Genomic DNA, 24574 nt, shown 5'->3' with positions numbered 1-24574 from the left:
CCTCCAGCCAGGATGTGATGTCTATTCACACTCCCGAGACTTCGGTAAAGTTACTGTGGGACTTACTCACAGCACAGCGTAATCTCACAAGATCACGCTGTGCTGTGTGAATACAAATGGACATGAATGGCGAGAAGTGTATGACGCTGATTGGTCAGCGTCATACAGTTCTCTTTACAATGCCCACTTGGTCAAAGGTTAAAAGTTAAAAAACGCCCAGTTGAACAATAAGAAACGAATTAGCATAAATGTAAAATTGTTCATAACTTGCTCAAAAATGATCGTTTTTCAAAATAAAAAAACTGTTGTTATCTTGATTGCAATGCCAATCAGATTATGTAGGAGATAGTAATTTTATAATCTGGTGACAGAGCCTCTTTAAGTCAAAAGAAAATAATTTGCTCTTCCGAAATCACACGAGGTGTAGACTACTTCTACCTTTAAATTTTAGCTATATGGTGTGTAAACATAGGATATACATTCCAAAGTGATTTTAAATTGTCAAAGTTCTACCAATATTGCTCCAGAAAAGAAATCTTTATTCTTTAATATGAATTTAGTGTACAATGCCCTATATAATCTACATAATATGCGGCAGCACCACACCCCCCTCCAGCACAAACTACAATCCTAAAATATTTTTTAGTTCTTCTTGTAAATTGCTTTTTAAGCATATCATTTGTGTAACTTCACGAAGTGCATGCCAAGTTTAAGATATTCGCATTAAGAAACTTTGGAGAAGTGTGTTCTTTCAAAAGGGAGCATCCAGTGACGTGTACTTCTCCTCCGTCCTTCTAATCTGATAATCCTGCAGAGGAGAAAGCAAGATTCAGGGTGTGGTTCTGCCGATAGCTAAACTGTAGAGTAACGTTGTGAATTAAAATCTCACATTACATGTACATGTCTGATGCCTCATAGACCGGATATTCCAATTGCTTCAGTGAACAGTCAGAGTCATTCTCCTGGACATGCTCCTAATGCATCTAGTGTATAATATCATAAAGTATAAGAATAGTGTAGCCTTGTGCGGACTGAAGTCAATTGGAGCAAATTTGAGCTTTAGCATTAGTATGTAGCGCAATGCGCTGCCAGATGGGTTTTTCATTATTATTAATAATCCTCAATTTCCATGTTTCCTGTCTTTATTAGTAATATATGACACTGCACATTTTTAATGTAATGCCCTATATGATTATCCTAGCAATGATTCGCTATGGGAGTGTGAACTGAGACTTAATTTGAGCATTGTTCTACCTCGCCCTCAGTAAACACAATAACTTATATTACCTAATCCAAACCTTTTTCTAAATGTATTCAGTACTTGTTTGCAGGATCATCCATGCAGAAAGTCATTCTTATCTGATATTACTTTCATACCACAGTTTTCCATTGGGAATGCACATTTAGCTTGGTACAAAGGAAAAGATGTGGTAAATGTCTCATTGTTTCTCCTCAAATCAGTTACTTCGCATTTGCCTCAAAAATGACCCTAAATTGAGCAACTTTTAGGCTGGATTCACACGAACATGTTCGGTCCCTAAGGGACGGAACGTATTTTGGCCGCAAGTCCCGGACCGAACACACTGCAGGGAGCCGGGCTCCTAGCATCATAGTTATGTACGACGCTAGGAGTCCCTGCCTCTCAGTGGAACTACTGTCCCGTACTGAAAACATGATTATAGTAAGGGACAGTTGTCCCGCAGCGAGGCAGGGACTCCTAGCGTCGTACATGACTATGATGTTAGGAGCCCGGCTCCCTGCACTGTGTTCGGTCCGGGACTTGCGGCCGAAATATGTTTCGTCCCTTACGTATCGAACACGCTCGTGTGAATCCAGCCTTAAAGTTTCTTGACTGACCTATCTGTCTGTATCACTACTTAAGTTATTGGTACTGGGGATGCTCACAACTTTTCTCAGTAGAGATTGGTAACGGCATATTTGTGAAGACCAAATTAGTGTCCCAGAACATAGAACTCTGTTAATCCGTGTAGTGTGGTCATCATCGGACCCTTAAATGGAAATTCTTTTGCCAGTTTTTACCAACATTTGTAGACTGAAGCAGTAAAATATATGTCGGTTAGGATAGTTTTCCATGAGTTAAGAAATTCCTTCTGATTTTACTGAAAAGTATGGCCAAATTCAGTTGAAAAGTCTAGGCTGGCCAGACACGATGTGCAATAACTGTACATGACAGTACCATCAAATTGTCTGATGTCAATGGCTTTTTTGACCACATGATCTTGTCACATGATCCTACATCTTGTGACACCAAAACTGTTTTCTACAGTGAAGTTTGGATGAAAACTAGTTGAACCTTCTCCCTAACCATCTTTAACCAACATCACATTAGTTGGACTAAAATGGAATAATTTTATTGTGTGTTGTATGTAATTTACTCAGACCCTGTGCAACATTGTACTGAAGGCTTGTCTTAAAGTGGCTCTGTCACCAGTTTATAAATGCCCTATCTCCTACATAATCTGAACAATGAGAAGTGTATGACGCTGATTGGTCAGCGTCATACACTCCTCTGTACAACGCCCAAGTAAAAACACGCCCAGTTGTCTATTAAGAAACTAATTAGCATAAATCTAAAATTGCTCATAACTTGCTAAAAAGTGATAATTTTTCAAAATAAAACCCACTGCTGTTATCTACATTACAGCGCCGATCAGATTATGTAGGAGATAGGGCACTTATGATCTAGTAACACAGACTCTTTAAGACCTGTTATTTTTGTGTTCTGGCCACATGAAACACCATAGTAACCTCTTAAACTAGCCATATGCATAAGATTATGATAAACCAGAATGTGACCAATCAATTGTCCCTCGGAAAATTCGCGTGAATGATTCCACTAGTGACAGGCTAAACTGGTAGATTAAGCAAATAATTTAAAAAAACAAAACCATTGCAATGCGCTTGCGTAAAGTGGTTAATGATCAGTAGTTGAAAATGTCCTACCCGTCAGATCACATTTTTGTTAGTCAGTAGTCGATCATTTCAGCCAACTTTTATCCTGTGTATGACCAGCTTCATAATAACGGCTGGCAAAGGTCTCTTGGAGACACATATTCTGTCACATGGTAACAAAATGAGTCAACACAGAATGCTTGTTGCTATACACATAAGATGTTCTGACTTGTAAATGATAAATTTCACAATGCTGCAATCAAATGGCACTTCCCTCTTCAAGCTACTTGAATTTTTATAATGCAAAAATACAGTGACATAAATGCTGCATTGCTTATAGCTAAGCAAAGTTGCAATATTCTTGGAACCCCCAAAGATTGTACTGCAAATATACTCGAAAATAACTAAATATACCCGAATATAACTTTAAAGATTTCACAGAATAAATTTAAAGAGACACTAAACGGAGTTCTATACTTTAATGTGACATATTATGTAAGAAGCCATTACAGGCTGTAGATTTCTTCAATGGGATTACAGGCAGGAAGTCCATAAATTCATGAATAGTGCTTCTCTAGAATGTCATGTCTCCTTTATGGGCTTCTCATTTGCATGTTCATGGTTTCTATTTCCTTACATCTTGTTACTACTGGTCTTCCTCCTCATCCAACTATCCTCAGGATATTTCCAATGAATTCGTTTTTGAAACGCATCGTGCCTATTTCAGAAAAAAGTGCCCTTGTTCCATTTCTCCAGTGCTGTTTAGATAATGAAACACAGGCACTGATTTAGTTATTATGGGTTACAAGCAGGGCCGGCGTCAGTACCCAGCGAACATGTGCAAGTGTAGGGGCCCACTGCCCTTGGGGGGGGGGCACTCGGCCGCCATGTGCTTTACGCTGCCGTCATGGCTCCTCCCAAGAGTAGGAGCCCCCCAGCCAGAGCGTTGCCAACACTTGATTCCGTCGAAAAAACGGAAACCTGCTGGAACGGTGACAAACTGAAACCATTAGCAATGTTTACGTCACCATTGATATCAATGGTGATGCAGACGGAAGCCGTGGTTTCCGTTTGACTTTCCGTTGCGGGGTTCCAGGACGGAAACCTCAGATGGAACCCCTGAACGGAAAGTGAACGCTGATGTGAACCGGCCCTTAATATTTTTAACTATCGCCTTCTGTTTTGTTTTTTTATGTTTGTATTTACACTTTGTTTCTTTCCCCTTAACATGTATCTGTCTACTCTCCTTTGAGAAGGGAACCCGACATGCTGTCTAAGGCCCCATGCACACGAACGTGCTTTTGCGGCCGCAATTCCCCCGAAAATCCACGGGAGAATTGCGGCCCCATTCATTTTTATGGGGCCATGCACACGACCGTAGTTTTTACGGCCTATGCATGGCCCGGGAGCCCACACCGCAGATAGAACGGACATGTCTTATTATGGCCGACTTCTGCGGTCCAGGCTCATTGAAAATAATAGCCGCGGCCATGTGCATTGCCCGCGATTTGCGGGCGGCTTGCGGCTGACAGTCCGCTGCCGGGGTCGACCCGAAAATCACGGCCGTGCACATGGCTACGTTTGTGTGCATGAGGCCTTATCTGTAGGCAACATGTTAAAGAGCAATAGGTACTGACAAGATTGATATACAGTTTTGAGGGAAAAGATTCAGGATATCTTGCATTTTATTGATCTAAACACTTCAGTATCGTTAATGTTAGTATAAGACAGCACATAGTGATCTAAAAGGATCCCTATGCGCTGACTAAATGAATGGAGAGGAGTGCATGACGCTGATTGGTCAGCGTCATACACTCCTCTGTACAACGCCCACTTGGTCTAAAGTAAAAACACGCCCACTTGGGCATTAAGCAACTCATTAGCATAAATCTAAAATCGCTAATAAAGTGGTGAAAATAGATCGTTTTTTTTAAATAAAAAGCACTGCTGTCACCTACATTATAGCGCCGATCTCCTTATGTAGGAGATAGGGCACTTATAATGTGGTGACAGAGCCTCTTTAACAAAGGCCCTCAGGTCTGCCATCTTTGTAAACCTATTAAAGGCTATGTACACCTTTTTTTGTTTTTTAAATACAACAGTATCAGTGTGATTGGTGCAACTTTCTAATACATTTTTTATTAAATATTTTTACTTTTTGAGATACAGCTGCTTTGTAGCCTGTATACAGAGCAGCTGTATCTAGCGCTGAAACCTGAATCCGCCAGGTCCTACACTAGGCCCTTCCTTCCTGGGTGGCAAAATCCAGCACCATAATGGGGGATGTACATAACTTGGAAGAAAAGTTTTCAATCAGATTTGCAATTTTTAGACACAATTTCATTCCAATTTTTTTATTTAAGATTTCTCCTTTGTTTTACAGAATCAAAATAGATAATAATCTTTATAATATTGTTAGTTGGGTGTGCACTGACAACAGTGCTTAGGACCTGTTCACATCAGCATAACCCTTCCGTTCATGGGTTCCGCTAAACCTTTCTGTCTGAGGAATCATAAACGGAAATAGCGCAGTAGACTACTATTGTTTACGCCAAAAAAAAAACTGAAACCTTACGGAATGGAGACATACTGAAACCATCTGCAACGGAAGCATCACCATTGAAATGTAATGCAAACAGAAGCTATGGTTTCCGTTCATGGGTTCCTCCGACGGAAAGGTCTGATGGAACCCATGAACGGAAGGGTGACGATGATGTGAACAAACCCTTACTGGACATCGTGTTTGTACATTAAAAACCTCACATCCGCGTATGTCGGATTAGCTAGAAGTATTTTTTTTGGAATATAGGAGATGTGCTGCCGACAACAATAATCTTTTACTTTTTTAAAACGATACGACCAGCAGACGATGGAGCGTTTGCTCGTTCATCTGCCGATCGTTCCCCTGTTTACACAGGGCAATTATCGGCAGCGAGTGCTATATGAAAGCTCGTCTGCACGATAATCTGCTAGTGTAAAACGCCCTTAATTCTGCCTTTTATGTTATTTACAATTTTGGATCGACATAAAAAATGTGAAGAATTGTCCAAATACCTTGCCTTCTGCTGATTTTAATGTCATTCTACCCATTGTCACGTTGGGTTTGTGGATCCACTGGGCCGTACCGCCTTCGCGGTATGGCAGCTGGCCAACAGGGCACAGGTTACAGTCTATATAGTTTGTATAGGGTATCTGTGGCAGCTTGGACAGTAGCAAGGCACGCTCGGCTGGGACTAGGCAGCAGGTAGACGTCAGGCGTGGTGTAGCAGGACAGGCGTGGTATACAGCACAGCACGACTTCAGCTCAGCACAGCACTTGACCAGGATAGCACGTGATACAGGTAACAGGATACAGGAACAGGGAACACTGGGAACTGGGAAACACTAGGAGACCATTTGCATAGACAAACTTAGGGTACGACAACAACGCTCAGGCATGAAAGGAAGGGGCTGGTTCCTTCTTATAGTCCAGGGTGCTATGGGCTAATTAAACATAAAGTCTATGGGACCTGGCTGAGGTGAGCAGAAGTGAGCGCTGGCGTCTCCTGAGGAGGAGACTGGGGCCAGCGCTTGCAGATCCATGGCTACGGGCGTCAGGAGGTGAGTGAGCCTGACGGCCTGCGGCCATGGCCATGACACCCATTAATATACATAGATTTTTTTTTTAATTTTCTCTTGGAAACAAACACCAATTTTATTCCGTTCTGACGTCAGACATGTGACCTACTAGCTTACTTTTAAATGTGTTATTACATATGTTACTTATTTGGGTAAAGCCAAGCAAGCAATGTATAATTATTCTGCTCAGAAAATACAATAAATACACAGAGAACTGGCTTGTGGTTCATCTCTACAGACATTTGGTTGGATGTTGTTTAAAGATGTTCATTACATATGAGGACTCTGGCTGACATCTTAACTGACATGATTCAAGTCAGTTGAATTTCCTGAGTCACAAGTAGACTGTAAAATAAAATAAAATAAAATGCAGTTAGATTCCTTTAATGCAGCATTAATGGGACATGATAGATGCTAAATTATTCAATGTTCTTGATTATCACATGGTCCTAATACAGAATATTAAAGATATATGTCTTGAAATATTATGCTAACATTATGTTAAATGACAAGGTAACCAGAGGCTTGATATTAACCCCTTAAGGACGCAGCCTAGTTTGGGCCTTGAGGCTCAGAGCCCATTTTTCAAATCGGACATATTTCACTTTGTGGTAATAACTTCGGAATGCTTTTACCTATCCAAGCGATTCTGAGACTGTTTTCTCGTGACACATTGGGATTTATGTTAGTGGTAAAATTTGGTCGATACATTCAGTGTTTATTTGTTAAAAATAGCATAATTTAGAGAAAATTTGAAAAATTAGCATATTTTTAAATTGAAATGTATCTGCTGGTAAGGCAGATAAATACCACGCAAAATAGTTACTAATTAACATCTCCCATATGTCTATTTTTTGTAATTCTTTTATTTTTCTAGGACGTTACAAGGCTTAGAACATAAGCAGCAATTTCTCATATTTTCAAGAAAATTTGAAAAGCCTTTTTTTTTTTTAGCTACCAGTTCAGTTCTGAAGTGGCTTTGAGGGGCCTTTGTATTAGAAACCCCAATAAAAAACCCCAATTTAAAAACTAGACCCATCAAAGTATTCAAAACAGCACTTAGAAAGTTTCTTAACACTTTAGGCGTTTCACAGGAATTAAAGCATTTTTCTTGCAGAAATTAAATTTGAATCCATTTTTTTTCTGTAACACAGAAGGTTTTACCAGAAAAAACACAAATATGTATTGCCCAGAATCTGCAGTTTTTAGAAATACCCCACATGTGGCTCTAGTCTGCAAGTAGCCTCAGAAGCAAAGAAGCACCTAGTGCATTTTGGGGCCTCTTTTTTTATTAGAATATATTTTAGGCACCATGCCGGGTTTCAAGAGGTCTTGTGGTACCAAAACAGTAGAAATTCCCCAAAAGTGACCCCATTTTGGAAGCTATACCCCTCAAGGAATTAATGTATGGGTGTTGTGACCATTTAGACACCACAGTTGTTCCACAAAACTTATTTGAATTGGGCTGTGAATTAATAAAAATGAAATATATTCCAATAATATGAAGTGTTTGCGCAAAATTTCTTATTTTTGCAAGGCATAAAATACCCCATTTTGTTGCCCAATTTGTTCTGAGTGCGGCAATACCCCATTTGTGGTGATAAACTGCAGTTTGGGCCCATGGGAGGGCTCAGAAGGAAAGGAGCGCTATGTGTTCTTTGGAGTCCAGATTTTGCTGGATTGGTTTTCCATGTGCCATGTCACATTTGCAGAACCCCAGTGGTCTCAAAGCAATGGAAACCCACCAGAAGTGACCCCATTTTGGAAACAACACCCCTCAAGGAATTCATCTAGAGGTGTAGCGAGCATTTTGACCCCACAGGTATTGTCTAAAAAGTAATGCGCAACAGATGGTGCAGCGTGAGATTTGCAATTTTGTATATATGTATGCCTTTTCAGTGTCCAATATATTGTGCCCAGCATGCGCCACTGGAGATATACACGCTATAAATTGTAATGTGGGTTCTCTTGGGTATGGCAATACCCTACATGTGGCTATTATCTGCTGCCTGGGCACACGGCAGGGCTTAGAAGGGAAGGACTACCATTTGGCCTACTGGTGCGAAGTCGTGAATGCAGAAGCTCCTGAGGTACCAGTACAGTTGCAATCCCCAAGAAATGACCCCATTTTAAAATCTACACCCCTTAACACATTCATCTAGAGGTGTAGTGAGCATTTTGACCCCACAGATATTGTCTAAAAGGTAATGCTCAGCAGATGGTGCAGTGTGAGATTTGCAATTTTCTATATATGTATGCCATTTCAGTGTCCAATATATTGTGCCCAGCATGCGCCATCGGAGATATACACCCTATAAATTGTAATGTGGGTTCTCCTGGGTACGGCAATGCCCTACATGTGGCTGTTATCTGCTGCCTGGGCACACGGCATGATCTCAGAAGTCCACCCCTCCCATGTACCTACTGTAGTCCAGGATGCAGTCTGGTTTGGGGGTCTCTGTACTGGTACCTCATCCTGGTACATGGGTACTGGTGTGGCCATGTATTGTTGTCAATACCAGGACATCTCTCTTGTACTTGACACACAATATGTTGCTAGTAGAATGTGCCCTGCTCTCACCCTTTCTGAGTGTTTGCCCAAGAGGTGTCTCTCAGATATTTTTTCTAGCAGTGCCGCATGCCACAGTACTTCTGGAAGCGAGGCAGTTGAAGAGTGGGACGCTGGTATAAAAATTATCCAGGTAGAGGTGGTAACCCTGGTCCAGCAGTGGGTGCACCAAATCCCACACAGTTTGGGTGTTAACTCCCATTCTGGGGGCTGAATGCTGGTGTCCTTCCCTTCATATATCCTAAATTTGTAGGTATACCCTGATGCACTCTCGCACAGTTTATACATCTTCACGCCATACCTTGCCCTCTTACTCGGCAGGTACTGGCGGAATTGAAGCCTCCCTTTAAAATGTACCAGCGACTCATCAACAGAAATACACTTCTCGGGGGGTGTATGCTTGGGCAAACCGGGCACTGAAATGGTCTAATAGGGGTCTCAGTTTATATAAATGGTCAAAACTGGGGTCATCTCGTGGTATCTGTATAATGTAGGTAGCGAAGTATTGCCTGATAACGCATCCTGGACATGGCCATGCGGTACATCGGGGTGTGGTATAAGATGTCTGTGCTCCAGTAGGTCCTAATGGATGGCTTGTTCTGAAGCCCCATATTCAAGAGCAGTCCCCAGAACTTGCCCAACTCTGCTGTGTCTACAGGAGTCCACCTGTAGGATTGGGCATAAAATGATGTGGGGTTTTCGGTTATATACTGTAGGCCATATAAATTTGTCTGGGAGACCATAAGCTCTATAAACTCATCAGTGAAAAAGAATTTGAAAAAGTCCATCTCACTGAGCCCTGCCGTGTTAAATTTTATCCCTGGGCTGCCCGTGTACTTAGGGATTTGGGGTTCATAATTGAGTTCAATGGTGAGGGAAACGGAAGCTAAGGTTTCCATTTGCCTTTCCGTTGAGTAGTTAACCCAACGGAAACCTCAGACGGAACCGCTCAGCGGAAAGTGACGGTGATGTGAACACAGCCTTAGATACTTTTAAAGCACTGTTCAAATGTTTGGCTGAGAAAGAAGTTAGGGTATGTGCACACACACTAATTACGTCCGTAATATACGGACGTATTTCGGCAGCAAGTTCCGGACCAAACTCAGTGCAGGGAGCCGGGCTCCTAGCATCATACTTATGTACGATGCTAGGAGTCCCTGCCTCGCTGCAGGACAACTGTCACGTACTGAAAACATGATTACAGTACGGGACAGTTGTCCGGCAGCGAGGCAGGGACTCCTAGCGTCGTACATAAGTATGATGCTAGGAGCCCGGCTCCCTGCACTGAGTTCGGTCCGGAACTTGCGGCCGAAATACGTCCGTATATTACGGACGTAATTAGTGTGTGTGCACATACCCTTAGAAGTGTAAAAGATCATGGGTGAGAGTTGTGTATATAGCATGAGTGCTAATAAATGTGTTGATAGCCTATCTCTATAATTGTGTGCATTACTGACTTGTGCAAATAATTGCACACCCTCTTGACACCTAGCTAACGCACACACTCCTTGTCTCGCGTACACATGTCGCTATATGTGGTCAAATCATTGCAGGCCAGTTTCTGTTCATGTTGTTATTGTTGTTATCATCATCATCATCATATTTTGACCATTGTTGCACCGAAACTGAAGGCCCAAAGTTCTTTTAAAAGCAGTATTGTGTAAGGGCTTATTCAGACGAACGTGAATAACGTCCGTGTGCTACGCATGTAAATCACGAGCAGCACACGGACCGATTGATTTCAATGGGGCCGTTCACACATGCAGGAGTTTTCACACTGCGAGAGTCCGAAACACATGCGTGAAACTCACTGCATGTTCTATATTGGCGAATTTTTTTTTGCGGTGCGTGATTTGCGCATCAATTCAAATGAAAATAATAATTTCAAAAAATGGGCTTTGCGAGTGCATGAATAACGCATGCCACTCGCAAAGCACACTGATGTATAACGCAAAACACACAGACCATGAATCTGATACGATCGTGTGAATATAAAAAAAATGGCCATTAAAAACTGATCAACTGTCCAAATTTTCATTCATTTCCAGTCCGTCTGTCTGTTTTTAATGGCCATTTTTAATGGCCGTTTGACATCCGTTTTGCATCCATTTTTCATAGTCGTTAAAAAAACGGATGAATTTCATTTGTCAGGCTTTTTTGTCCCAACCCCTTGAAAACACCCAAAAGGAAGGTCACATGTTCACCTAGACACTATTTACAGCCCCCCCTGTAGATGATGCCACACAACCTCCCCGTAGGTGATGCCGCACAGCCTCCCCGTAGATGATGACACACGCACCCCCCCCCCCTCCTTGTAGTAATTTTCTGGGACTGTCTTTGTAAATTCTATACAGTCCTGGAAAATTCGCTACAGTTGACGACTATGTACAATGCCCCCAGAGGCGTAACTAGGAAAGACTGGGGCCCCCTCTCCGCTGGGTATCGCACAACCCCCCCCTTTGTAGATAGTGCCTCCCTATAGATTCCACCACACAGCGCCCCCCTATAGATAGCACCATACACAGCCCCCTGTAGATAGCGCCATACACAGTCCCCTGTAGATAACGCCTTACAGCCCCAAATCCCGACTGTAGATAACGCCATACAGCCCCAAATCCCCCCTGTAGATAACGCCATACAGCCCTCCCTGTAGATAACGCCATACAGCCCTCCCTGTAGATAACGCCATACAGTCCTCCCTGTAGATAACGCCATACAGCCGTCCCTGTAGATAACGCCATACAGCCGTCCCTGTAGATAACGCCATACAGCCGTCCCTGTAGATAACGCCATACAGCCGTCCCTGTAGATAACGCCATACAGCCGTCCCTGTAGATAACGCCATACAGCCGTCCCTGTAGATAACGCCATACAGCCGTCCCTGTAGATAACGCCATACAGCCGTCCCTGTAGATAACGCCATACAGCCGTCCCTGTAGATAACGCCATACAGCCGTCCCTGTAGATAACGCCATACAGCCGTCCCTGTAGATAACGCCATACAGCCGTCCCTGTAGATAACGCCATACAGCCGTCCCTGTAGATAACGCCATACAGCCGTCCCTGTAGATAACGCCATACAGCCGTCCCTGTAGATAACGCCATACAGCCGTCCCTGTAGATAACGCCATACAGCCGTCCCTGTAGATAACGCCATACAGCCGTCCCTGTAGATAACGCCATACAGCCGTCCCTGTAGATAACGCCATACAGCCGTCCCTGTAGATAACGCCATACAGCCGTCCCTGTAGATAACGCCATACAGCCGTCCCTGTAGATAACGCCATACAGCCGTCCCTGTAGATAACGCCATACAGCCGTCCCTGTAGATAACGCCATACAGCCGTCCCTGTAGATAACGCCATACAGCCGTCCCTGTAGATAACGCCATACAGCCGTCCCTGTAGATAACGCCATACAGCCGTCCCTGTAGATAACGCCATACAGCCGTCCCTGTAGATAACGCCATACAGCCCCCCTGTAGATAACGCCATACAGCCCCCCTGTAGATAACGCCATACAGCCCCCCTGTAGATAACGCCATACAGCCCCCCTGTAGATAACGCCATACAGCCCCCCTGTAGATAACGCCATACAGCCCCCCTGTAGATAAGCCATACAGCCCCCTGTAGATAACGCCATGCAGCCCCCTGTAGATAACGCCATGCAGCCCCCCTGTAGATAACGCCATGCAGCCCCCCTGTAGATAACGCCATGCAGCCCCCTGTAGATAACGCCATGCAGCCCCCCTGTAGATAACGCCATGCAGCCCCCCTGTAGATAACGCCATGCAGCCCCCCTGTAGATAACGCCATGCAGCCCCCCTGTAGATAACGCCATGCAGCCCCCCTGTAGATAACGCCATGCAGCCCCCCTGTAGATAACGCCATGCAGCCCCCTGTAGATAACGCCATGCAGCCCCCCTGTAGATAACGCCATGCAGCCCCCCTGTAGATAACGCCATACAGCCCCCCTGTAGATAACGCCATACAGCCCCCCTGTAGATAACGCCATACAGCCCCCCTGTAGATAACGCCATACAGCCCCCCTGTAGATAACGCCATGCAGCCCCCTGTAGATAACGCCATGCAGCCACCCCTGTAGATAACGCCATGCAGCCACCCCTGTAGATAACGCCATACAGACACCCCTGTAGATAACGCCATACAGCCCTCCCTCCCCCAATAAAAAAACAGCCTATAGTTTGTCCTACAATAGAGATGTATCCACAGGATAGGGGATACATGTGTGATCGCTGGCAGCGATAAGGAGAACGGGGGACCGAAAGTCCCCCGAAGTTCTCCATGACAAACCTCGGACTTCCGGCGTCTCCGCAGTTCAATAAAAATGAAAGGAGCGCTGGTCACGCATGCGCACAAGCGTGACCGGTGTGCAAGTCATTTCTATGGAGCTGCCAACAGACCCCGGAAGTCCGAGGTTTGTCATGGAGAACTTCGGGGGACTTTCGGTCCCCCGTTCTCCTTATCGCTGGGCGTCCCAAGGATCCCACATGTATCCACTATCCTGTGGATAGGGGATGCATGTCTTTTGTAGGAACAACCCCTTCAGTGGCGTCGCGCTGTAGCAGCTAAAGCGGCTGCTAGCGGAGCCTCCGACCATGGGAGGGGGGGGGGCCCGTTCCGGTGGGTGGCACTCATGCTTCGGGCCCCGTAGCTGCCGCTACGGCTGCTATAGCGGTAGTTACGCCACTGAATGCCCCCTGTACTAGCACCACACTAACTGACATTTATTAATGAACTTCCGGCTGAATGCCCTACACACTCACTAATGCAGCATCGTCTTCTTCAGGTGTTGTCTCTAGCCTTGACGGGTTCTGCGAAAGCGAATATTTCCCTTGCCTCTTGAATCCCCATGTCACAGATCCGTTTTTAACGGTTGTTACATGTATTGACGATCATTAAAAACTGATCCATTGACTTCTATGAAGTCTGTCCGTCCGTGAAAACGGCCAAAACTAAGGCATGTCCTATATTCGGACGTCCAATATTCACTGGCCGTTGAAAAAACGGCACTGTGAATACACCTATAGAACATCATTGTTCTGAAAGCGGCCATTTTTAACTGTCGTGTGAATGTAGCCGAACACTTTCATTGACAGAAAAGAATAACCTATTGTACCAACAGCTTTATTTCATTGTTGTACCCCAGTACTTTTTAGTTTTCTTTCACACACGGATATATTCTGGCGCTTTAAGGTTATGGTCACACTGCGTAAAAGCACACCGCGTATTCGGGGCTGTGAGCCGCAGGAAATTCTGGCCGAAGAACTGCACCAAATTTTGCCCGGCCTCTGAGATGACGTTTCATCCCATGTAACCGCTGCAGCCTGTGATTGGCTGCAGCGGGCACATGGGATGAAACGTCATCCCGGGAGGCCGGCCCGGACGAAGAAACACAGAATTCTGGGTAAGTATACGATTATTTTTTTTTTGCAGTGGAATTGATGCTTTTCTGTCGCAAGAAAACACAACATCTGCTATTTGTTGCAGGTTTTATCTTTCAATAGGGGAAATCCCGCAACAAATAATAAGCGCTTACACATATACAATTAACATGCTGCGAATTTAAAAAAACGCACCGCAGGTCAATTTTTGAGCGTTTTTCCCGTTCGGCATTTATGCAGCGTGTGGATGAGATTTTTTTCAAATCTCATTCACTTTGCATCTACTGTATTATGCTGCGGATTTTCCGCAACCAAATTAGTTACAGAAAATCCACAGTATTTGCGCTATGTGTGAACTGACCCTAAGGCTACATGCACACATTGCGTACTTTGGTGGGAAAAAAAACCGCTCCAAAAGTGGCCGTAAAAAAAAAACGCTGCGAAAATTGCAAGTGGCTTAAAAACGTCTGAAAATCAGGAGCTGTTTTCCCTTGAAAACAGCTCCATATTTTCAGACGTTTTTGAGTTAACATTTCACACCCATGTTCACAGACCTAGGCAAGCACGGCTGACCCTTGCATGCTGCTCTCTCTTTGATGGTCCACACCCTCTCCTGCAATTTCAACAATCTGTGCTGCCTTTACTTAGGAAGGTGAGCTATGTGTGGTAAGGCAGGGAGGAGAATGAGCGTTAGGGTATGTGCACACGAGAAGTGGTTTTTACGTCTGAAAAGACCGACTGTTTTCAGGAGAAAACGGCTGCGTCGTTTCAGACGTAAAAGCTCCTACTCGCATTATGCGAGGCGTCTTTGACGCCCGTAATCTTGAGCTGCTCTTCATTGACTTCAATGAAGAACGGCTCAAATTACGTTGCAAAGAAGTGTCCTGCACTTCTTTGCCGAGGCAGTCAATTTACGCGTCGTCGTTTGACAGCTGTCAAACGACGACGCGTAAATGACAGGTCGTCGGCACAGTACGTCGGCAAACCCATTCAAATGAATGGGCAGATGTTTGCCGATGTATTGTAGCCGTATTTTCAGACGTAAAACGAGGCATAATACGCCTCGTTTACGTCTGAAAATAGGTCGTGTGAACCCAGCCTCAGGGTATGTTCACACGCTTACTAAAAGACATCTGAAAATACGGAGTTGTTTTCAAGGGAAAACAGCTCCTGATTTTCAGAATTTTTTTTTATCAACTTGCGTTTTTTGCTGCATTTTTTACGGCCGTTTTTGGAGCTATTTTTCTATAGTCAATGAAAAATGGCTCAAGAAGTGACATGCACTTCTTTTCGCGGCCGTTTTTCTGCTTCCAATTTTTCAGCCGTTCACTCCCCGAAAAACGGCCGAAAATAAGCCGTTTTTCGTAAACGGCTTGAACAACAGCCGGAAAATCAGAAGCAGAACGCCTCCAAACATCTGCCCATTGATTTCAATGGGAAAACGGCGTTCTGTTCCGAAGGGGCGTTTTGAAAAACGGCTGCGTAAAAGACGCCCGTGAAAAAGAAGTACATGTCACTTCTTCAGCCGTTTTTGATACTGTATAGAAAAACAGCTAAAAAAACGGCTGTTAAAAACGTTGCGAAAAACGCGACTTTGAATAAAAACCGTCTGAAAATCAGGAGCTATTTTCACTTGAAAAACAGCTCCGTATTTTCAGACGTTTTTGATTTTGTGTGTGCACATACCCTTATTGTTTTTCCTTTCTAGGAAGTGAATATAATCCAGCTGGTTTCAGAAGTTTAGAAATTCTGATTGTGCCTGAGGGTAAGGCTATGTTCACACGGGGTCTTTTGCCGAGTTTTTTGACGCGGAAACCGCGTCGCAAAACTCGGCAGAAACGGCCCGAGAACGCCTCCCATTGATTTCAATGGGAGGCGTCGGCGTCTTTTTCCCGCGAGCAGTAAAACTGCCTCGCGGGAAAAAGAAGCGACATGCCCTATCTTCGGGCGCTTCCGCCTCCGACCTCCCATTGACTTCAATGGGAGGCAGGAGAAAGCGTGTTTTCTGCCCGCGGCGCTCAATGGCCGCGGGCGAAAAACGGCGCGATCATTGCTATTCACACGGAGTATTTTGGGGGAGGAATATCTGCCTCAAAATTCCGTTTGGAGCTTTGAGGCAGATATTCCTCCCCCAAAATACTCCGTGTGAACATAGCCTAAAGCCACACTGTCATTTTTCAATAGAAGTCAATGGTGAAATGTTTGTTATGGACACTCAGCTGCTATTATATTACAATGTATTTTTAATGCAGTTTAACTGCATCTTCATAATGTCCGACCGCATGCAGTTAATGAACTGTTTGCGTTTTTGTCGTTGAACTGTTTGCGTTTTTGCTAAAGGTAAGGCCACACGGTGCGTTAATGGTTGGGTTTTGTTGCATTTGAAAACCGCATGCGGTAAACTGCGTGCGTTTTTTGTCTCTGTCATGCTGCAGTTCTGTTGCGTTTTTAAAGGAATTAATTGATGGACATAGTTTTCACCCGTGTTGAAGTTTGTTAGGTGCTCTCTGTATATAGTTCATTACAATGCATTGCAGAACTGTTAGCAAAAACGCAAGCAGTTCAGCAACAACTTTAGCATCGCACATCATGAAGGTGCACAAACGCACCGTGACTGCACCGTGTGGCCTTACCCGTACAAACTTCAACACGGGTGAAAACTATGTCCATCAATTATTTCCTTAAAAACGGAACAGAACTGCAGCATTACAGAAACAAAAAATGCATACAGTTGACCGCATGCGGTTTTCAAACGCAACAAAACCGCGTCAACGACTCACCGTGTGGCCTTAGGGTATGTTCACACGGCCAAATTTCAGACGTATACGAGGCGTATTTTGCCTCGTTTTACGTCTGGAAATACGTCTCAAATACGTCGGCAAACATCTGCCCATTCATTTGAATGGGTTTGCCGACGTACTGTGCAGACGACCTGTTATTTACGCGTCGTCGTTTGACAACTGTCAAACGACGACGCGTAAAAATACAGCCTCGTCAAAAGAAGTGCAGGACACTTCTTTGGACGTTTTTGGAGCTGTTTTCTCATAGACTCCAATGAAAACAGCTCCAAAAACGGACGTAAAAAACGCCGCGAAAACGGCGTGAAAACGCCGCGAAAAATGCGAGTTGGTAAAAAAACGTCTGAAAAGCAGGGTCTGTTTTCCCTTGAAAACAGCTCTGATTTTCAGACGTTTTTGTTGACTACGTGTGAACATACCCTTACCCTAAACCTATCATGTTGCACAATATTTTATTGCATATATTGCATGTCCAGCTTTCATATATGAAAAAGCAGCTCATTGAGTTAAGTAGTCAGTCTATCGTAGGCCATTCATGTGTGATTCACATATCCTGCTTTATTCAGGTATCATACCTACAATACCTTGGTATTTTTTGACACAAAAGTATTGTAAAAATCCACTGCAGAAAACTATAATGTATGTTTTTGGGAAAAATATTTTGCAATGCAAGTATTGGAGTTGCAAAATATTTTTCCCATAGGCATACATTGTCGTTTTCTGCTGCGGAAATACAATGCCAGTACACCATGTGTGAGCGCATCCTGCCTCTTACCTTAGGGCTCATGCACCCGACCGCATTGGTTTTGCGGTCCGAAAATCCACTGTTCCGTAGTGGTCCAACGGCCCACAAAAAACCCTTGTGTCATTAGGACTCACGGATTCACCACGATTCACCAGGATTGGTGAATCCACAATTAAAGGTGTTTTCCCATGAGGGACATTTATCACATATCCACAAATGTCAGATAGATGCGGGTCCCACCTCTGGAACCCGCACCTATCTCTAGAATGGGGTCCCCTAAACCCTGTTCTGCCGCTCTGTGTTGTGGCAGAAACAGGTGAATTCCGACCATGAATTAGGCGTTTTACGCCTCGAATTACGTCTGAAAAAGCGGCTCCAAACATCTGCCCATTGCTTTCAATGGGTCTTACGATGTTCTGTGCAGACGAGGTGTAATTTTACGCGTCGCTGTCAAAAGAGCTTCGTCAAAGAAGTGCAGGACACTTCTTGGGATGTAATTTGGAGCTGTTCTTCATTAACTTCAATGAAGAACAGCTCCAAATTACGTCAGTAAAAGACGCAGTGAAAAACGCCAGTACATGCAATTACGTCTGAAATTCAGGAGCTGTTTTCTCCTGAAAACAGCTCTGTAATTTCAGACGTAAATGCAGTTATCGTGTGCACATACCCTAACACTTTACAGTTTGGCCTTTTACTATCAAGCATACTGTCAATCTTTTTAACCTATGAAGTCCCAGGCAAAGTGTGATCCAAAATATTAGCAGCGGTGCAGTTACGAAGACTTTGCATTGTCTACTGGTCATTTGTTTTTGTAACGATGTGGGGTTCCCTGAAATAGAATCAACGAAAATTCGATGTACTTTTATAAATCTAGAAGAGGCTGCACACCACGTGTCGCTCAGCTGCCTGGGCCCAGCCGCTCTGGAGACATGCCTCATGCATGGGTGCGGTCTCCGGAAGAAACAATTTAATGAGTTCCTTTCTGTCCTCACAATGTTGGGGGGGGGGGGATATTTTCTGCCTTTTTAATACAGAGACTTTATGCAATGTATTGTATGATAGTAGTGCTATTATTATGTTGGGTCTCTGCACACATTGTAGTGTAATTCTAGTTTGTACCATGCATTGTAAGCTAATGGTATTGATATATACTATTTGCCTTCTTTTGTATGTTCGGTGTTAATCTGTTATCAGGAAATTGTGCTTTCTTCAGATAACATCTGGAAATAATTCTGGTTCAGGTCACAACCAAACCCCCCTCCCCAAACTTACACAGCAGGGGTCGTGAAACCCTCCCTAGCTCTGAGCTGCTGTGATGTGTGCACAAATACACCCATAAGTTGGAAGTGCCTGAATATCTGAGAACTGTTCTAATCTATGCGCACAATAAGCTTGTCTGTGAGTTTTTGTCTTTGGGTGTATCTGGTTTTGTGAAATACATGGGTGTATCTGGTTCTGTATTTGTAGAATTGTATGTGTAAATTGTATTGTTTAAAACTGTGTATCTATGCATTAGTGCATCTATCTTTGTGTGTGTCTCTAGGCGTGTCCCCCTTTAGGCTGTTCACCATGTGTGACCTTGCAACACACGGAAGTGACACTAAATCTGTTTTATAAACTGTGCAGCGAAGGAGCTTGTGAGAAAAATGTATTCTATACAGGTAATACTTAGTAATACGCAGATTTTTTTTGCCATTTCATGCCTGTGGTGACCGCATCAAGGCCCTATTAGACTGGCCAATTTTGGAGCTATGTATGGTGACGAGCGGTCGTTACTCCGATCGCTCGTCCCCATCCATTATTATCATGTCGGCAGCAGGGAGATGCGCCGCCGACAACTAAAATATTTTACTTTTTTTAAACGATGCAATCAGCCGATGAACGAGCTGTTGCTTGTTCATCTGCGGATTGCTGCCCTGTTTACACAGGGCAATTATCAACAATTGCCCCTTTTAGAATCGCAGCAGCTAAATTGCTTCGAACATATAAGGTCAATTTCAGCAGGCCATCGTAATGTGGCCACATTTCAGTATTCTGATTATGGGCCTAATACCGGGACCGCCTTCGGTTCTACTGAATTCAGCTCACTTTAGGTCCAAGTATTAGGCTGGATTCACACAAGCACATTAAGTCCGTAAGGGACGGACGTATTAAGGTGGGAAGTCCCGGACCGAACACACTGCAGGGAGCCGGGCTCCTAGCATCATACTTATGTACGATGCTAGGAGTCCCTGCCTCTCCGTGGAACTACTGTCTCGTACTGAAAACATTATTACAGTACGGGACAGTTGTCCGGCAGGGACTCCTAGCATAACTATGATGCTAGGAGCCCGGCTCCCTGCACTGAGTTCGGTCCGGGACTTCCCGCCGAAATACGTTCGGCCATTACGGACGTAATGTGCTCGTGTGAATCCAGCCTTATGGCTATAAAGCGTCTGCTAATATGTGGGTCTATTACAACTGCCTGAAACTGGCATCAGGTTGTATTCATACAGTGCGTTTTTGCCACATTTTTATTTTTTGCAGCATGGCTCAAAAATGCAATCGTTTTTACTGCAATTTGCAAAACAGCACAGTGTGAATACACCCTTAGGCCTCATTCAGATGAGCGTACTATATGTCAGTGTTCTGTCCGTTAAAAAACAGACAGCACACGGACACGGATTGAATTACATAGGTAATTCAATGGAGCTATTCATACGTCCGTGTTTTTTCACGCAGCGTGTGTCCATTGCGTGAAGCTTACTGCATGTCCTATTTTGGTCAGTTTTTGCGAACCACATCGCCCAATGAAGTCAATTGGTGTGTGAAAAACACAGACAGCACACAGACGACGTCTGTGCGCTGTCTTGTGTTTTTCGCATGCCAGTTGCTAAAGAAATGATGAGAAAACGGGAACACTGATGCCACACGGAACTGAAATGCATGAAATACTCTCCCTTTTTTTGCGGATGCAAAACGGACACGCTCATCTGATTAAGGCTTTAGGGTAAGGCTAAGTTCACATTACCGTTAAACTCAGTTTAGCTCTCTTCACTTTTGCTTCCGTGAAAAAAAAAATCAGAAACCTAGCGAACGGAGGCAACCGAAAAGCATCTGAAACAAAAGAATTACCATTGAAATCAATGGTAATCCTAACGGAAGTGGGCTCTCGTTCACCTCTTCCTCTGACGGAAAAGTCCTAAACGTACTATAACAGTAGTGTGAAAGGAGCCTAGGTTCAGATGTAAATACTGCAGATTTTCCGTAACGGAATTAGTTGTGGAAAATCCGCAGCATAATACAGTAGCAGCAAAGTGGAGGAGATTTGAACAAATCTCATCCACATGCTGCATAAAAGCTGAGGAAAAAAACGCTCAGAAATTGCCCTACGGTGCTGTTTTGTGATCCGCAACCTGTTAACTGTATTTGGGTAATCACTGCGTATTTACTGCGAGTTTTCCCCATTTGCATTCAATGGGGAGTTAAAACCCGCAACAAATAGCAGAATCTGTGTTTTTTTCCACCGTAAAAAATGCAACTCCGAAAAAATGACCTAGTACTTAACCAGAATTCTGTGTTTCTTCGTCCAGGCCGGCCTCCTGGGACGACTTTTCATCTCATGTGACCGCTGCAGCCAGTCACAGGCTGCAGCGGTCACATGGGATGAAACATCATCCCAGGAGGCTGGCCTGTAGGAGGTCGGAGGGACACGTCACTATGGCTACGTAAGTATGAATTTCTCTTTTTCTATTTTTTTATTATCGGTGTAGTTTTCCGCAGCGGACATTCCTGTAATTTAGTGCGGGTTTTCCGGCGGAATTCCCTGCGGCTCACCAGTTGGATACGCTGTGTGCTTCTACGTAGCAGATCTGTTTTGTGTAAACATACCATTCGTAAGATAGGAATCAGTAATATTATCACCACACAAGCTTTAGCCAGAGAAAAGATCTGTCTAGATTTCTCTATGGAAAAGTAGATTCAGTAGGATATACACATTTGCAAGTCTTTTTTTTTTTTTTATACAGCATTTTGTGTTTTTCAGGATTTTTTTTATTTTTATAAATAGTTTAGCCAGATATTACATTAACCCCTTAATGACGTGCCCATTTTTCATTTTTTAATTTGTTTTTCCCTCCCCGCCAAAATCCAGAACTTTATTATTTTATTTTATTTTTTCATCGATTTATAGCTGTATGAGGGCTTGTTTTTTGTGGGACAAGTTGTAGTTTTTCATGGCACCATTTAAAGGAAGGGTGTCGCGAAAAAACATTTTTTTTATATCAATTTGCTTTTAGTGTTTTATTAAAAAATGTTTTATTTATTTGTGTGTTTGTGTTTTACTTTTTTTATTTTTGAACTTTTTCTTGTCTATGGGGGCTGCCATTTTTTTTTTCATCTCTGTATGTGTCGATTAACGACACATACAGACATGGAATACGGCACATACAGCCCCATAGTGAATGCGAACGGGACCCGTTCCATTCACTATGCTGTACGCCGTCTGTGTGGGAACAGCGCATGCGCAGCTCCCACACAGTCCAAACGGAAGCCGCGGCCGGACAGTAAGATTACTACTTCCGGTCGCGGCTTTCGGACTTGTGTTCTAATGCAAGCACTTGGAGCGGACGGACCGGAGGGAGCGGCGGCGGCAGGTAAGTTATTTCTGTGTATGTACGTGTTTTAGTGTGTGATTACTACTGTATGTAAACCTACTACACTGTGTGTTCGCTCAAAAAATAGCGACACACAGTGTAGGAGGTTTGAACATTCAATCCCCTCCTTTCTCTTGGCACTAGCCAGGATAAGGGAGGGGGGATTCTGTGAGCTCACTAGAGCGAGTGTGTCTTCTCAAATTTTGCAGCATAAAGCAATGTGGTTGCTTTACCACATGCCAATGCTGCAGTTCTGGGAATTGCTCCATCTAGTGACCAGCACTGGGAAATATTATAAATTAGAATCTAATTTATAATATTTCCTGACTCGTGAAAAAATTAGAACAATGTTTAATCATTTATACACTAACTGTTTAACAAAGAAAAATATATTTTTTTTTTCTAGCGACACATTCCCTTTAATGTACTGGGGAACTGAAAAAAATTGTGAGGTGAAAGTGCCCTATCTCCTACATAATCTGATCGGCGCTGTAATGTAGATAACAGTGGTTTTTCTTTTGAAAAACTATCATTTTTGTCCAAGTTATGAGCAATTTTTGATTTATGCTAATTAGTTTCTTAATAGACAACTGGGCATGTTTTTACTTTTTACCAACTGGGCGTTGTACAGTTGTACATGTTTTCAGTATGGGACAGTTTTCCCGCAGCGAGGCAGCGACTTCTAGCGTCATAGATAACGATGACGATAAGAGCCCAGTTCCCTGCAGTGTGCTCAGTCCGGGAATTGCGGCCGACATGCGGACCGTATATCACGGACTGAACACACGTGTGAATCCGGCCTTATATAAGACCTCGTTCACATCAGCTTCTGTTCATGGTTTCCGTTAGACCTTTCCGTCGTAGGAACCCATGAATGGAAAGACAAACGGAAACCATAGCTTCCGTTTGCAATACCATTGATTTCAATAGTGTAGTCGACTACGCTAATGCTTCCGCTAAATTAACGGAAGCCTTACGGAACAGAGACAAACGGAAACCACTTGCAACAGAAGCATTACCATTGAAATCAATGGTAATGCAAATGGGAACTATGGTTTTGTATATCATGTTTACTTAGCTTGCTAGCTGCACATAGTTCCTTTTTTGAGGGAGCTACATGCCCCAGCTTGCCCATATTATGCTATGGTAAAATAGGTTTGGGTCAGATCATTGCTATCCTTTTCTGCCCTAGAGCTGGCCTCTACTAACACTAGTTTAGGAATGTGGTTTAACTGGCTTAGAGGGGAAGTTCCCTCCAGGGCCAAGTATTATTCCCTGCAACTACATTATATGAAGATCAATTTATATTGCAGTGAGCTACTGTGCTCCAATTACAAATGTCAGCTCTTCGGGTTAGGAGTTTGTATTATTGTATTGAGAACATATTAATTGCTCAAGTGTGCAAGTGGCTGGCTTGGTAATGAAATACAAAGCTGCAAAATATTTATATACCTCATTGTGTTTAATGTAGGAAGCCTCCGCTAGTCAATCCAGTCTCGGCTTTCCTTAAATGGTTTAAATCCTTAAAACCTAAGAAACCAAGGCTACTGCTGCTTGTGACATTTTGTGGGTCCTTTCAAGTGGACTGGTATATGACTGCTGTGGGGTTAAAAAAGTTGTTTATCCAGGCGGGTATAGTGTCAGAAATACACATGTGTACACACTCCCAGCAGCTGCGAGAGAAATGTAACCCTGTGATTCACACGAAGGAAAAGGGGTGGCTTCTACAGAGACAAAAAGAGTAAGTGTATATACTTGTTACTGTGCCAGAGGCAGTCCCATTGTTGATGGCCGATGAAAGTCTACCGTGTGTATGTCATCTTCAGTCAATATGATATATATCCTACGAAAGCTGTAGAATTAGGGTATGTGCACACGACCTATTTTCAGACG

General features: G+C 43.6%; 1 protein-coding gene across 1 annotated transcript in view; it reads left to right on the top strand.

The window, feature by feature from the left end:
- The window catches only part of AHNAK (AHNAK nucleoprotein), a 67737-nt gene that overhangs the window by 2315 nt on the left and 40848 nt on the right, over positions 1-24574 (top strand). The gene's annotated exons all lie outside the window — the stretch shown is intronic.

This window comes from Rhinoderma darwinii, chromosome 9, assembly GCF_050947455.1.
Source record: "Rhinoderma darwinii isolate aRhiDar2 chromosome 9, aRhiDar2.hap1, whole genome shotgun sequence".
Taxonomy (NCBI): domain Eukaryota; kingdom Metazoa; phylum Chordata; class Amphibia; order Anura; family Rhinodermatidae; genus Rhinoderma; species Rhinoderma darwinii.
Note: the sequence above shows the minus strand (reverse complement) of the source record. Positions and strands in the feature narration are given on the sequence as shown.